The 10,651-nt window shown below is 39.8% G+C and overlaps 1 long non-coding RNA gene across 1 annotated transcript; it reads left to right on the plus strand.

Annotated features, from left to right (window-relative positions):
- Positions 1-3,293: 3,293 nt before the first annotated feature.
- On the plus strand, positions 3,294-9,577 carry LOC123959325. The gene is made up of 3 exons (XR_006822269.1): positions 3,294-3,441; positions 3,654-3,749; positions 9,497-9,577. It is a non-coding gene; the product is annotated as an uncharacterized LOC123959325 (long non-coding RNA).
- The last annotated feature ends 1,074 nt before the right edge of the window (positions 9,578-10,651 follow it).

Here is a 10,651-nt window from a genome sequence, read left to right on the forward strand (position 1 = left end):
GTATGACCTTTTTGTATGCATTAAACCTGACGTCACTGATGATGAATGTGTGATGTCAGCACAAATTAAGCAAATCCAGGTTCAAAGTTCATACTTTCCCTGCTGTTACTGAGTCACTGCTAAAACTGTCCCTCTGTCCACGGTCCTCATCATCCGGTAACTGTTCATTGCATCCAATCCCAGAAACATACAGATGGCTCTTGCCACACTTTCTCATCTTTAAATTTCTGTCCCAGACTGCTGTCATTCATCTCCTAGTTTGACAGTGTAATCTTTGGTTGTCACCACTAAAAATCCTCTCCTGTGGAAAGCTTCTGGACATGCTTCTGATTTCCTTTTTACACTATAAATGTCCTTGTTCTGTCATCCAATAATATTGCCTACCATTGTTATGCTGATGACACTCAACCTAACCTTTCCTTTCCCTCTGGCAATATATAGCATGAGGCATGCCACGTTGACATCTCTGAATAGATGCCTGCCCACCACCTCAAGCTCAGCCTTGACAAGAGACAACTGCTCTTTTTTTTCCTGTACATGTTCCTTGCCTTCTGCAAGATCTTTCCATCATCGCTAACAACACTACAGTGACCCCTGCTGCCTGTCAACAATTTCACTGTAATTTCTGACAAAAAGCTGTCACATATCAAACATTTGCCATCACAACTACAACTCACAACCATACATTTTTACTCCAATTCAGATCCTCACTAGGGACTCAACTCACCTCCAAGCTCTTTGTCTAGACTACAACTACAAAGCTCCCCTGGGGCTGGGTTTCGTTTCGGAAGCTACACCAGTAGCCTCTGAATGTGGCCAATATATCAGTGGATGCAGTTCATAGGGAATAAGTGACAGGAAAAACCCTAAAATGACACTGGTTTAATACATTTACTCTTACTCGCTATCTATGAAATGTAAAACTCCCATTTCTCTGAGGTTACTTTATTAATTGCACACATCTTATCGCATGATTGCTTCCCCTTTGAGAAACTGTTGCCTAAGCTAAGTGAGCTGCTCTTTAGGAAGAAATACAGTGCTGCCAGGTGATGAACCTTTACAGAGTTCACTGTGGGCATTTGTTCATGCAAGCATCATCATCTGATGTCTTTCAAATATTCAAGGTGATTGATGAAAGGCTTTGACACAGACTTATCCCCTGAAACCAAAACTTGTTAATATATGTATGCCATACTTAAGAGAAAGATTTACATACCAACCCTTTATTCCTTCTTTCTCCTTCTACTTTTGTTTTGTATTTTTCTATGTGTTTTTTTAGGATCATGTTCTATTTAGTCCCTACTACCAGCATGGTTTTAACCTTATTCCTTTTCTTTCATCGCCCGAGGGCAAAAGGTAAATGGAGGATTCTATCAGTCCAAACCCCAATGCTGCAAAAGGCTTTCAACTCCACCAATTGAACTCACACGCAGCGGAGCTGTCAAGCTAAGCTGCTGAGCCATGTGAAGGACCAGTGAGGGGGAAGGAAAACGCAGACGCCATTACTGTCTGTTTATGCCAACAGAAGAGGGAAGAGGGGAAAAAACAGGGTCATTGAGCAGAACAGAAAGGAAACTGTGCTGTGATGCAAACAAAGAAAGCCTGAGCTAGGAGGGCTATCATCTAAACCTAATCGGATGCAGTATTTCCAGTGTGCATTGGCCATTTTAAAGGTGTTACTAGAGATGCACCATTTTCAAAATGTCTAAGGTACTGCATAGGTGCATGTGCCTGCATGAGCCTGAAACTCACACTTGCCATCAACTTGATGTATAGAGCTACATAATAACAATAGCTTCATAATTCCTTACAACATGTGTTTTTGACTTTTAGAGTGAAGAAGGGTTATTTCTTCTCATTTATCTGGACCTAGACAATTCTGGTCCAATCATGACCATTTCTTTGAGAGTAGTAGACTTGCAAGTGTAACTGATTGCAAATAATTGCAGTTTCCGCCAAACAGTATTGTGCTGCTTAGCCTGCTTTGTTGCATCTGTAGTGTTTTCAGGCAATATCATGGCACTGAATCCAAGTTAGATGAAGTGAAATTCCTTGCGTTTGTAAGAAAGTAACTGGAACAACCATGAATGTAACTATAACATTATTTTGGGTTTATTGTAGAAGAAGACAACACTGACGTCTTATGATGAAGAAGTTATATTGTTTAATCTTTCACTGATATATGTAATTGTGTAGTGTGCTGGAAATGCTAAAGACATCGTTTTGTTTTTCATAATACCCTCTACTAAAAGAATATTTCACATTTTACAAATGGCATTACTTTGAGCAGTGTAAGATATAACAAATCCATCTTGAGATTTCCAGAACAGCCGTGTATTCTAGTGTACATATAAACACACTAAAATCTAACATAGTAAATGCCTGTACTGTGTTTCAGAGTATTTGTGTGTTTGCAGTGGGTGGGTCAGTATTAGTTGAAAACAGAGCGTGCAAATGAAAAAGTTTAATTGCCTGCCTGATATATATATACAGAATGGTTATACGAGAGAGAGAGAGCAAGAGAGGGAACATGCAAAACACTGCACTGCAGATAATAAAGCAAAATAAAGCCATCTTAATTTTTATCTCGCAACCAGTTACAAAGTATTAGCTTTGAGAGGTCATCGAATAACAGAATATGTATTTCCTGCCTGATGCTAAAGCGCAAATTGAGACATATGTTTTAAAACGTACCTACAATCTTTAGAAGTAAATTTTGGTTACTGTATAGTGATATGGAAACATGGTTTGTGTTAAGTTTTCTTTTTGAAGACACACGCATAGATTTGAATTAGCAAAAAATATTGTTTCATTCACCCCCTCCTTTTTAGTTCAAATTTGTCATATTGCCTCAGGGCGTCTAGGAAAACAAGGCCTGTTAAGAGACTGTGTCCAGACGGCCTTCTGACTCTGCAGGAAAGCAGATGGTTTTTAATAATGCCCTACTCTCAGCTTCATGCCCCCCAGCTAGCCAGCAACACAAATGAACACACATATACAATTTCTCTCTCTCTCTCTCTCTCTCTCTCTCTCTCTCTCTCTCTCTCTCTCTCTCTCTCACACACACACACACACACACACACACACACACACACCTACACAAACACACACTCACACAAACCCCTTGTTACTGTTGCCAGAATAACAGCTTTCCCAAATTGCTCTATTGTAACAATTCAGTCAAAGATAAAAGTTGTAATGGTGATGTCATGGAATTCTGGTCACAAAGATGGTCCAGCTTCTATTGAAAACAACACAAGAAACATTTTAATAATGCCCATTGACTCTGGAGTTAGATTTCTGGAAACCCAAGAAGAGAGCCAGCAGCACATCCTGCACATGAAGGCAAGCACAGCGCTGGTATATCCTGCAGTCATAATATGCCAAACGTATCGAACGTGAGAAAAAGAAGACATGATAGAACAATCGAGAGTCAACCCTGTGAGCATACACACCTACCAACTTGGAGTTTCTACAATACAGTTGATTTTTGCCAAAATAATTGATATAGTTTTTTGCTTCACTAACTTTTGACAACCTTTGGTTAAAACCACTTTTAAGATGTTACTGTATTTCTCTGTTCCTTTTGTTGCCCCAAAAAATCAGAAAAAGAAAGATACTTAGAACTGCCTCTGTTCTTTGCTTCTTTGTAGAGGGTAGCTGCATACTAGTGCAAGGTATCCAATGCTACGGTTGTGTTGTCAGCTAGCGAGATGGCAGTGAGGACAGCCTTCACATCATGGAAGTAAGTAAGTAAGCAATAAACTAGTTAACTGGTTGCTTGTAGAAACATGATATACTGTAAGCTATACGAGCCCGTGTTGCAATGTTTTCATAGAGGCAGCTGTGCCTAATATGCCTCTGGCCAGTTCACTGTCCGGTGATTAGTAGCCAAAAGGCTGCACTGGTGGAACCCTTGGTTTCTATTTACTTTCATGTACTTGAAACATTTAAACCTTTTTCATTTCAGTTGAATTGCAAAAAAAATACATGTTGTATGAACTTCTTATAGGGTATATGCATTGAGCCCCGGTACCCTCTTGATATTTTATTCTTGTAATCAAACATAATCAAGCTGCAATGGGGATATTTCATCTGTCATTTCTCTTATTAGCCTGCAAAGTTACAGATCATGGGCTGTAGAAGAGGCTTTGCAATGACAGAGTCAGTACATTCAAAGGTAGATGTATAGTAGACTACATGCCCTCCATTCCACTTGGAAAGTTGGAGCTAGCAAGTCAAGCATGCTAACATTAGCATTGTTTCCCAATTTACTTCTCTGTGCATGTTATTTTAATACCTGTTGAGTGCCATTTACTAGCTCGAACACAGTGATATCTTCAATCCATAGAAAGAAGGGTATTACAGTTTTTCTCAGATGCTTAAGTTTCAATTTCAAAACCATAACTCCATTTTTCCCTTCATTTCTTATTGCCTACACTATGTGAAACACACAATATTGGATACGCAAGTCAGCTCAGCTTGAGCTCAATTAGCACACAATAACCCAGGTAGAAACACAGAGTCATAATTGATAACACACCAATCAGATCCGTTCATTCAGTTTTAGAACAATGGATCCAGAGAGATGTGAACAAAGAGGTAGAGGACACCAGAGAAGAGAAGGAGGAGGAGGTGGAGGTGGAGGAGGAGTAGAGAGAGTAGGTGGAGGAGGAGCAGGAGGAGGAGGAGGAGGAGGGAAAGGAAGAAGATGAAGATGGAGGCGGTAGTAAAGGTGGAGAAGAAGTCTGGAGATGAAGAAGAGGAGGAGGAGGAGGAGGAGGGAGAGGTTGAAGTAGAGGGGGAGTAGGGAGGAGTAGGAGGTGGAGAAGGAGGCAGAGGACGAGAATCTCTGGCTTGTCTCAGACCAAAGACAGGATGCTGGGGCAGAATAATTTGTTGTTGTTGTACTGTACAGTAAATTAAGGAATAAAAAATGTGCAAATGTTTACATTTGTTGTTTCTTTTGTTGTGTTCATCATTTGAAAAGGTGTTCGAGGGGGAGAAGCACAAGCAACATTACTTTTGAATTTATCTCACCAGTGTGTAAAACTGTGTTGTAGCGTGTGTTTTTGAGGGCTTGTTGAGGGCAAAGTTTGTTTTTTCAGCACGATTGAATGGTTTTGAGTGGAGAGCTTAATTTTGACCAGAAAATAGGGTGTTTGGGGAAATCGGTGAGAAGCTATGGATTTGTGTTTAGAGTTTCAAGAACTGTGTTTAAGCAATCAAGAAAAACTGTAAACTAGCATCAGCTGTCTCTTTATCATTGGTACAGATGTGATGAATGGCATATGACCAATACAAAACCTAAAGAAACAGATAAAATTAATCAAAACATAAGTTACAACAACCACTTAGAGATAATAATGTCTATCAGTTGGATTTTCAACTGTCAGCTAAATGTGACACATTTTTAGCTAAATTTTTAACAGTATTTTGGGACTGCATGTAGTTTACAGGTCCCTGCATTTGTGCCTTATTAAGAAACATTGGTGCTGATATTGTTTTTAATTGACAAGTGCCTTTGCAATTGAACTGTATGTGCATTGCTCAATCAGCTATTGGAATATGGACCAAACTAACTGATGTCTATTTTTGTTCAGTTCTGTCATTTAAGTTTTCAGGACATCAGCTTTACCCCTGTTAGCTTTCTGATCTTTCCCTTTCCTGTATGTGCCTTTAGCATTAAGCAAGTGTAAAATGTCCTGCAGCTGCCATGAATTAATCTTCACAAACACCAAGAGTCAGCTTCTCTCACTGTAGTCCAAGGGAAGTGAAATATCCCCAATAACACCCTATGCAGATGTGCTGCAGGTCACTGTCATTAGCTGTAGGTGCTGAGTCTCAATTGCTGGGAGAGGCCAAATTTATAAGAAAGTCTCATCTTACCATGCACTCCACCTGACACGGTGAAACATTCCCAGATTTACCAGTGCAGTGCTGTTTTGATTAAAAATGGTTCATATTTTGACTGGGTGGGGACCACGTAGTCAAACATTTTGGCTGCCAGCAGACGTCCGCAGACCTGGGCAGGTGTCATATAATGAGACACTTTCTTTACCTGACTGAAGCATGGTTTTAAGTGTTTTTCAACTACAAAAGATTTGAGCGAGGGAATCTCAGATTGCAACCTGGCAATGTAGTTTTAGCGGACTGCCATTGTATATTATGCCTGCAGCTTTTGTCTCCATTCATCTGCATTGTTGCATAAACCTGGATTGAGAACATGGTTACTGTAGATCAATTCATTCCATATCATAATCTACAGTTTGTTATGTGCCTTTCTTGTTTGTTTCTTTTCCTACTAGAATTAAAGGGTAAAGCACATTTGTTTCACGTCTACTAACTGCCAGGACAGTGGACTGTCTGTACTACTATTTTATAGTATTTGTAGGGAATTTAAACACACAGTTGTAGGCTTGGGATGGCAAGTTAATACAATTAAGCACCAGGCAAAATGTAACCAGCAGCACTCTAGACACCAAGGACAATATAAAGTAGCCCAAACCCAACAAACACTAACAAATGAAGGTTAAATTGGAATATAGCTTTGAAAATAGAAACCCTCTGGTATCCACGCTCTCACAGTGATTTACATACAGAACCTTGCTTCTGTCTATCTAGTTAGTCTGCCAAATGCTGTCCCAGGCGATAGAGGGCTCCCATGTGTTGATCCTGAAACGCACAAATCCATCAACTGGGCTGCTGGAGAAGGACATTTCAAAATGTTCTTGAAGTGACTCCTTTCCCATTTTAAAACGCTGTGACTAATGTTTCCATTAATTACTATATCTCACTGGGGTGACATTTAGACTTAAGAAGACATGCTGCTCATTCAGGCAAGAGCAATATGTTTATTAAAGATTTAAATCAAGAATATATAAGAGAGAATCCTTCTTTTACAAAATCTGCCTCAAGCTTTACTGTCCTGAGGGGAAGGGTATGAACATGTCATGAATATAGTCCTGTTAAGCTGTGAACCTTTTATCTAAAAGTGCCTCTAGCTGAAGTAAAAAAAAAAATCTGACTTTTCCCTGAGTGATGGCCCCAAAAGCGTTGGCTTCACGAGTTTGATTATGGACTGCCAACGTAGTGGAACAGTCATAACCATTTATACAAATGTTTTTTTAGGGCAGACATTTTCATAAGTCAGAGCAGGAAAAGCACAGGTTGAATGATTAACATTAATGATGGCAGCTTTTAATTTATATGCCTCATTTCCCAGGGCCTGCTACTGTGCATGCGAGCTCATAGCTTACTGGGACAGTTACATTGAACAGGGGACCATCACATCAACATTTACAGTAGCTTCTAGGTTGCTTGGAATAGATTTTTTACATGCATATAGCACCACTGCAGAGGTTCTGTCCAATAGCCACAGAGATAAAACAAAAGAGGTCACATACAGTAACATCAGAACATGGCATAATAATGTACCATCTTACAAGTATATTTCGCCTATAACTACAACAGTGACCTTTGGACATCAAATGCGGTCCATCACTTGAAGCATTATTTAACTGCTGCACTAAAAAGAATGCAGTAACCAGAAACTGACCTTACCTTCTACATATCAGTAGAGCTGAAGGGAAAGACTGTTTTACACCTAGGCCCCATCCACACTACTGCGTTTTTGAATTAAAACGGAGACCTTTTGCTATGTTTGCACCTTCCGTCCAGACTACAACGGTGAAAATGAAGACCTAAAACGGAGAAGTTTGGAAACACTGCCGGCCCTGTTTTGCATTTCGAAACTCCAGAGGGCATTTTAGTGAAGACAGGCAAAAACGGAGGACTTTAGAAACAATGACGCAGCTGCTCACACTTGGCCCTCTGATTGGGTCTTATAAGTCATGCAAAGCAGAAACACGATGCTCCTGACCGGGTTTTTGACATGGTAGTTTGATTAATATTCTGTACCGTGCAAATAACACTTCTGCGTTCACTTGTACTGTGCATGTCGGAGTTTACTTTGCGACGACTTCCAGTTTTCCGCCGCCACAGTACCGTGTTACATTCAGTAACATTACCAGCTCGTTATTGGTGCATGCAAAAAAACCTGCTCTGATTCTTCGTCTGTATTTATTTATTCTTTCGTCTTTTCTGTAACTGCGGAACTATAGAACATCTGCTTCATGTTTACACAGTTAGGACAAAATACAGGTGGGTGACAAATTAAAGAAAAGGCCAACATGAATGGCCTTAGTATGGAGTCAAGCCGACCTGAGCCTACAGAACAGCTTCAGTGCTCCTTGCCAAGTCTGTGGAACAATCCTGGAGGGATGAATGCCATTCCTTCACAAGATATTCCCTCCTTTACATATGCCACCTTTAATTTAATCAGGTTATATCATTCAGATCATGATTTCTTTTGCAAGCAAGACCTAAGTACAGCAGATAGAAAGATAAACAAACATAGACAGACATAACAAAATGACAAAAAGTTTCTCCATTCTTTTTTTCATGTGTTTTCTTTAATTTGTCCCCTGTCTTGTATGTCACTTTCATCACAGGTTTTAATTGTTGCAAGTTCAGAGATGAATGCAGGTAATATTGCTGCCATATGGTTCCATGCCAAGATAGGATTTATGAATGACATATCTTACTAGCAGTTCAATTAACTACACTCAATTCAGCATACTGTACTTCTCTTGACATCCACATGGGTGTACATATTGTCAACACATTGAACAGCAGATGACAAGTACAATGACAGAAATTCACAAGGGGAGTAAATATGAAATTGCACAAATGGGAGACTGCTGAAATGGCTCGTGTTGCTTGGTGGTCTCTCATGCATGCTGAGATCTCCATGTTTATAGGTGAATGGCAGACCCACACACACTAAGCTACAGTATAAAGCTGTAAGCATCTCTACAGTGTGCACAATATGTCATCCCGCACACAGTGATGCCAGCTACCAGAACATCATCTGCATGAGAAAGAACATTAGTGGTATGAGCTGTGAAATAAGTTAACATCATCACCTCAGACGGTCATCCACTCAAAGAGATCAAGATCCCAAGATCAAATGAACGGCATTTAACGGCAGCATTTTAAAGTTTGCTGTTGCATATAACAGTATATGAACTGTCCCTTAGAATGCTTGCCTTTTTGGTTTTGCTGCTCAACTTTAAACTTGCTAAGATGTCAGCATATTGTAAGAATGAGTTATAAATTGTGATAATAAATAAATTGTAGCTTCCTCAGCAGGCTTTTGGTTATTCTTGGATTAGAAGATGTTTCCTGCCCTGGCAATTCTAGCTGGCATTTGGCACAACCTGTAGATTCTTGCTTCTGCGGCAGTGTTTGCTGTCAGACAGCCAATCATACAAAACAGGGCAGTCAAAAGATGAAAAGAGGGGAGAAAACAGCCACGCTCCATCCCTGCCCCTGAATTCTCGAAACTCCACTTGACTACACTGTGGTAGCAGTAGTGCCTGGGTGGTAACAATTGTTGCCGGTCTTAACATGTCTTTCGACATTTTTTTTCCAGCTGGAGATGACTGACAACACTCACCACCCACTCTGCACTGTTTCAGCGCATAATGATGTGACTGATGTGTGTGGATGAGCAGAGAATGTCGTGTGGTGCCATGCTGTCAATCACGCACAGATGAGCTAAACCAAGAATGGGTTGGACAGTTCTTTGCCTCTTTGGTTCTCCTGATATTCTGATTAAACACAGTAACCTGCCAACCGCTTAACATGTTCACATTTTGTTGTACACACAACCATGAGATCTGATAAATCTTTATCTGTAGGTTGTGAAAATGATGAAGGAAAGGTAATTGTGTATGAGAATTGTCATGATTCAGTCACGCTGTGGCTGCATTGTTACTGATGCTAAGTAATGGCAAACCCAGCAAAGTGGAGCTAGAGGTGTTGTTGAATAAGGCCTAAATCCTAGATTGATTGGTTTTGAATAATGCCTAATTCCTAGATTGATTGTTAGGTTCTTTTTCTATATTTATACACCTTATTAATGGTTTGCAATATGTTATAACTACTGAGTGTTTACTACTGAGTGTTTAAACTACTGAGTGTTTTACTACTGAGTGTATAACTACTGAGTGTTTAAGGAGTGAGTTTAAACTCATATTTTATTCTTATACTCTGTGTGTTTATCATATATTATTCCTATACTCTGTGTATTCATGAACGTGTGCTTTTTAATGAGCAGAGAAGCTGCTCAGGCCGCGCAGGCAAAACCTAGCCAACCGTAACCCACTCAATAGAAGCAAGGCACCTGCAGTAAGTCACGTACGCCAGGGCTGAGATCATCGCGAACTGAAGCCAAGAATGAGATCATGACATGTTGTGATTTATGGCGCCTGGTACGGCTAGGTACTGCATGAAACCAAGCTTTGCGCTGCCGAAAGTAAACTTGTATGAGACAAAGCACCCTCATGGTTGGCATTGTTAAATCATGTATTTGTTCACTGAATCACGTTATAGATGTATTAGACATGTTATTCCTTATTAATTCTTTTAAAAAATACGATTGTAAGTGTTTAAGTTTTAATGGTGTCAAACTATGCCTAAAAAATACGGTGGGACTGAAGTTGAAACATATTGGTGGATTTCTAATCCAGTAATGTAAAAAATATAAAGAGAGATAAATGGTAACAATAATTACATGTAATAATAG

Source organism: Micropterus dolomieu, linkage group LG20 (assembly GCF_021292245.1).
Source record: "Micropterus dolomieu isolate WLL.071019.BEF.003 ecotype Adirondacks linkage group LG20, ASM2129224v1, whole genome shotgun sequence".
Classification (NCBI taxonomy): Eukaryota; Metazoa; Chordata; class Actinopteri; order Centrarchiformes; family Centrarchidae; genus Micropterus; species Micropterus dolomieu.